General features: G+C 40.6%; 1 pseudogene across 1 annotated transcript; it reads right to left on the reverse strand.

Moving 5' to 3' along the window:
* Nucleotides 1-721: 721 nt before the first annotated feature.
* Nucleotides 722-1,435, reverse strand: LOC309961797 (cytochrome b5 domain-containing protein 1-like; annotated as a pseudogene). Its single transcript has one exon. The product of its transcript is annotated as a cytochrome b5 domain-containing protein 1-like (transcript).
* Nucleotides 1,436-6,647: the final 5,212 nt, after the last annotated feature.

The following is a 6,647-nucleotide window of genomic DNA, read 5'->3' on the forward strand; positions in this document are numbered from 1 at the left end:
CCTGGACATTGAGAAGAACATAGACTCTGGAATTGGGAAGACCTGGGTTTGCAATCTGGTTACTAACTGGTGTGCCTTTTGTGCTATTATATCTTACTAAGCTTCAGAATATTTACCTGTAAAATAGTGGTAATGGTATCTGTCTTATGGGTAGTTGTATTAAGTGAGGTATATAAAGCACATAGCATAATATCTAGCCTGAATTACCTGGTGACCATTCACTTCCTTCATTCCTCTTGGGTTTCAGCTGCCAAATACTGTTCAGAAGAGAGATTAGCCAGTTTTATATGGCCAGTGATAGACATTTCCTATTCCTGTCTTTGTAAATCCCATCTTCCTGCAGCCACCCCATTTCCATCATTGCCAGAAAAGTTCTTCCATCCCTCATCCCTGTGTTGGACTTCTCTTTCTCTTACTATTGAAAAGTTCTGCCTGAGCTCTCTCTGACTATCCTCTTCTACATCTCCCTGATCTAAGATACTTTATTTTCTTGTATCAGTCCTAAAAATTAATTCACTTCTAGCATTCTTCCTAACTTTCTCAGAGTAAATTGTAATTAACCCGAGGAATAGGACCTTTACACTTCAGTCGGACATGGGAACCTCAGGCCAGCTCCCAGAGCAGAATGGAGGTCTAGGTCCAGGTACTGCCCTCCGCGCCCCATCCCCACCTCTTTTCCTACAGGGCACAGAAACAGCTAAACTCAAAATATGTCTTGAGCCTACGTGAGCATACATCTCCCTTTCTGTAGCTCTGTGAGGTCATCATTGAAGTACAGCAGTACTGCAGGTGTGTAGAGTGTACTATCCATATTGAGATAATCAAATTCTTCCTCCTCATTCCAGATGCCATTCTCTTCCAGGGTATAATCCATGTCAGGTTCTCCCCTTCATATTTCCATGTGTAGCTGGCAGCATGTGCAGCATAGGGGAGATAGCTGTGTAGGATTTCCCGCATTGATTCCCGGGCCGCCACCTCCGGTGTATGCTCTTGCGATGTGAGCGTGTTAATGATGCAGGTATTCCAGGTCTTGGCGGACAGCCGCCCCCCACCTCGTAACGCGACCCCTGCCACCAAGGCTTCCCGAAATCATTGCCCCAGTCCACAAGGGGCAGCTGAGGCGGCACGTGCAGAAAGCAGCCCCGGGGGGTGCGGTATCTCAGGGAACCGGTCAGCGGATCTGTGTGCTTTGCCGATGTCTCTGGTGTCTGGATCAAACCAGTGGCTGATGTCCTGGCCCGCAACTTCCACGATGGGTTTCGGCAGCAGGTCTCCCTTGTACTCCTGTAATAACGGCGTTAGGTCGTACATGTTTCCCAGGTAAGACAATCCAGAGGTCTTCCGGCTGGTTATGTTGGGCCACCTCTGCTGGCGTGAAAGAGTGACGCTGAAAATAGTCAAAGTCTGGCCCGGCCACTAGGCCCCGGCGTGGCATGGCTCTTGCTCTATCTGTCACCGACTCCTTTAGTAGCTTCCTCGCTTTTCAGCACGCAGTCACTGCTGCATCCTCCCTCTCGTCCAGGAGCTAAGGTGAGCGCGTTTATCCACTCCAGGTTACTGTATTTTTAAAAAATATATTTAATTTGGAGGTCTTTTATATTTCTGACATTATAACTGTACTATGAGTTCATTGTACACAATTTTTCCCCCCCAACTTTAGAGATATAATTGACATATGGACTTGGAGATACATGTATATATTGCAAAATGATTACCCCATAGCATTAGCTAACAGCTTCATCACATTACATAATTACCATTTCTGTTTTGTGGTGAGAATACTTAAGATTTACTCTCTTAGCAACTTTCAGAGGTCCTTGTATTTTGTTTTTATCATATTCTAGGGAAAACCACTTGGCTAGACTTGGCCCAATGTCAAGCCATGTGATGCTACATTTCTTGGAACTTCATTTTCTTCATCTGTAATGTAGGATTAATATTTGCCCTGCTATGGAGATTAAATGATATTATTAATATATGTGTAATAAGGAAAATTTTAACAACTGATACCACAGTCCTTCCTAGGGAGAAAGTTAAGGGAGAGTTGCCTATATGCTAGAACATAAGGTGAGAGTTTGAGTTTTTTTACCCTCAAAATTATTTATCCCTCCAAAAAAGACAGCAACCTTACATACAAATCTCATAGGACATTATTTCAGTAGTATCATGTTGGAGGACAAAAACTATTTGCAGCAAGATCAGCCTGAAATCACTTCAATCAATGTTAATTTCAGTTGTTTATAAAGGTCACTCAAGAGAATTGGTTACAAAAAAGGACACAAGGAAATTTAACCCAGCTGTAATCATTATTCCCCAGTCCAAGCTCTCACTTGCAAGTGTTGAATGTCATTGTAAATAAGGCTTAAAGGTCAATTTAAAAAGCAGAAAATTAAGTGGTTACATTATGGAGAACATAAATAACAGGTTGATTTTTATGGCTTGGGCTGACTGGATTCAGTATGCTGTACTTCAAATTAGTTAGGAAGAAATGAACTGCATGTGTTTTAGAGAACTGTGTTAGATGACTCAACAATGGCTCTATTAATGGCAAAGACACCTATGTCAAATATGAAGAATTTGTTTCCCCCAGTTCTGTGGAGCTCCTGTACTCAAGCCCTGCTGGCCTTCAAATGCAACTGCTTTGGGGATTCCTCCTCCGGATGCCAGACCCTCAGACTGGGGAGCCTGATGTGGGGCTCAGGACTCTCACTTTTGTGGGAGAACCTCTGCAGTCTCTTCAATAAATGGTGCTGGGAAAACTGGACAGCTACATGTAAAAGAATGAAATTAGAACACTCCCTAACACCATACAAAAAAATAAACTCAAAATGGATTAAAGACTTAAATGTAAGGCCAGACACATAAAACTCTTAGAGGAAAACATAGGCAGAACACTCTGACATAAAATTGCAGCAATATCTTTTTCGTTCCACCTCCTAGAGTAGTGAAAATAAAAACAAAAATAAACAAATGGGACCTAATTAAACTTAAAAGCTTCTGCACAGCAAAGGAAACCACAAACAAAATGAAAAGACAACCCACAGGATGAGAGAAAATATTTGCAAGCGAAGCGACCAGCAAAAGATTAATCTCCAAAATATACAAGCAGCTCATGCAGCTGAATATCAAACAACCCAATCAAAAAGTGGGCAGAAGATCTAAATAGACACTTCTCCAAAGAAGGCATACAGATGGCCAAAAAGCACATGAAAAGATGCTCAATGTCACTAATTAACAGAGAAATTCAAATCAGAACTACAATGAGGTATCACCTCACATGGGTCAGAATGGCCATCATCAAAAAGTCTATGAACAATAAATGTTGGAAAGGGTATGGAGAAAAGAGAACCCTCCTACACTGTTGGTGGGAATGTAAATCGGTGCAGCCACTATGAAGAACTGTGTGGAGGTTCCTATAAAAGCTAAAAATAGAACTACTGTATTATCCAGCAATCCCACTCCTGGGCATACATCTGGAGAAAACCATACTTTGAAAAGGTACCTGCACCCTAATGTTCATTGCAGTGCTATTTACAATAGCCAGGATGTGGAAGCGACCTAAATGTCCATTGACAGGTGAATGGATAAAGAAGGTGTGGTACATATATACAATGGAATATTACTCAGTCATAAAAAAGAATGAAATAATGCCATTTGCAACAACATGAATGGACCTAGAGATTACCATACTAAGTGAAGTAAGTCAGACAAAGACAAATATCATATGATGTCACTCATATGTGGAATCTAATTTTTTTAAAAAAGAAAAGAAACAAATGAACTTATTTACAAAACAGAAACGGACTTACAGGTATTGAAAAGAAACTTATGGTTACCAAAGGAGAAATGTTGCAGGGAGAGATGAATCAGAAGCCTGGGATGAACATATACACACACTACTATATATAACATAGATAACCAACAAAGACCTACTGTGTAGCACAGGGAACTCTACTCAGTATTCTGTGATAAGCTATATGAGAAAAGAATCTTAGAAAGAATGAATATATATACATGTATAACTGAATCACTTTGCTGTACACCTGAAACTAACACAACACTGTAAATCAACTATACTCCAATTAGAAAAAAAGCAATATAGGTCCTCTATAATGCATTCTTTTAAGTATGATTGTGTGATTAAATTGATAAATTCAATAATGTAAGAAGACATGTGACGGGTTCTTCTATATCAATCATTTATATACATATTTAAGTTGGCTAAAAACTCTTTAAAGGGGATCTTCTCTTTTGGAAAATACATTCTTGGGTCTCTTATGTTCAGGCATATTTAGTATCTTGGTGAGCATCTTGTTGGAGAACTTGTGACTCTGGAGATGGAGAGACAAGTTTGTTTACCCCTGAGGGAATGAGGCAGGAAGAGACAGAAGCAGGAAGCTAGAACCTACTGAAAGTATGGGGCAAGAATCTCCTTGGGGAGGACCTTCTGGATGGCAGAGGAGTAAGACATGGAGATCACCTTCCTCCCCACAAATACGTCAAAAATACATATACATGTGGAACAACTCCTACAGAACATCTACTGAACGCTGGCAGAAGACTTCAGACTTTACAAAAGGCAAGAAACAACCATGTACCTGGTCGTGTGGCTGACAGGGTCTTGGTGCTCCAGCCAGGTGTTAGGCCTGAGCCTCTGAGGTGGGAGAGTCAAGATCAGGACATTGGTCCACCAGAGACCTCCTGGCCCCTCGTAATATCAGTCAGCGAAAGCTCTCCCAGAGATCTCCATCTCAATGCTAACACCCAGCTCCACTCAACACCCAGAAAGCTTCAGTGCTGGACACCCCATGCCAAACAACTAGCAAGACAGGAACACTACCCCACCCATTAGCGCAGAGGCTGCCTAAAATCATAATCAGTTCACAGACACCCCAAAACACAGCACTAGACGTGGTCCTGCCCACCAAAAACACAAGATCCAGGCTCATCCACCAGAACACAGGCACCAGTCCCCTCCACCAGAAAGCCTACACAACCCACTGAACCAACCTTACCCATTGGGGGCAGACACCAAAAACAATGGAAACTACGAACCTGCAGCCCGTGAAAGGAGACCCCAAACACATAAGATAAGCAAAATAAGAAGACAGAAAAATACACAGCAGATGAAGCAGCAAGGTAAAAACCCACCAGACCAAACAAATGAAAAGGAAATAGGCAGTCTACCTGCAAAAGAATTCAGAGTAATGATAGTAAAGATGATCCAAAATCCTGGATATAGAATGGAGAAAATACAACAAACGTTTAACAAGGACCTAGAAGAACTATTTATTGTTCACAATAAATGAAATGTGAAATTCTCTAGAAGGGATCAATAGCAGAATAACTGAGGCAGAAGAACTGATAAACAACCCGGAAGATAAAATAGTGGAAATAACTACTGCAGAGCAGAATAAAGAAAAAAGAATGAAAAGAACTGAGGACAGGCTCCGAGAACTCTGGGACAACATTAAACACACCAACATTCAAATTATAGGGGTCCCAGAAGAAGGGGAGAAAAAGAAAGGGACTGAGAAAATATTTTAAGAGATTATAGTTGAAAACTTCCTTAATATGGGAAAGGAAATAGTCAATCAAATCCAGGAATAACAGAGAGTCCCATGCAGGATAAATCCAAGGATAAACACGCCAAGACACATATTAATCAAACTATCAAAAATTAAATACAAAGAAAAAATATTAAAAGCAGCAAGGTAATCCCCATAAAGTTAACAGCTGATCATTCAGCAGAAACTCTGCAAGCCAGAAGGGTGTAGCAGGGCATATTTAAAGTGATGAAAGGGAAAAACCTACAACCAAGATTACTCTACCCAGCAAGGATCTCATTCAGATTCAACGGAGAAATCAAAAGCTTTACAGACAAGCAAAAGCTAAGAGAATTCAGACCACCAAACCAGCTCTACAACAAATGCTAAAGGAACTTCTCTAGGCGGGAAACACAAGAGAATGAAAAGACCTACAATAACAAACGCAAAACAACTAAGAAAATGGTAATAGGAACATACATATTGATAATTACCTTATATATAAATGGATTAAAGGCTCCAACCAAAAGACATAGACTGACAGAATGGATCCAAAAACAAGACCTGTATGTATGCTGTCTACAAGAGACCCACGTCAGACCCAGGAACACATACAGACTGAAAGTGAGGGGACGGAAAAAGTTATTCCATGCAAATGGAAATCAAAAGAAAGCTGGAGTAGCGATTCTCATATCAGACAAAATAGACTTTAAAGACTATTACAAGAGACAAAGAAGGACACTACATAATGATCAAGGGATCAATCCAAGAAGAAGATATAACAATTGTAAATATTTATGCACCCAACACAGGAGCATCTCAATACAAAAGGCAAATGCTAACAGCCATAAAAGGGGAAACTGACAGTAGCACGATCATAGTAGGGGACTTTAACACCCCACTTTCACCAATGGACAGATCATCCAAAATGAAAATAAATAAGGAACACAAGCTTTAAGTGACACATCAGACAAGATGGGTTTAACTGATATTTATAGGACATTCCATCCAAAAACAACAGAATACACTTTCTTCTCAAGTGCTCGTGGAACATTCTCCAGGATAGATCATATCTTGGGTCACAAATCAAGCCTTGGTAAA

Source organism: Leucopleurus acutus, assembly GCF_964270905.1.
Source record: "Leucopleurus acutus genome assembly, chromosome: 5".
Classification (NCBI taxonomy): domain Eukaryota; kingdom Metazoa; phylum Chordata; class Mammalia; order Artiodactyla; family Delphinidae; genus Leucopleurus; species Leucopleurus acutus.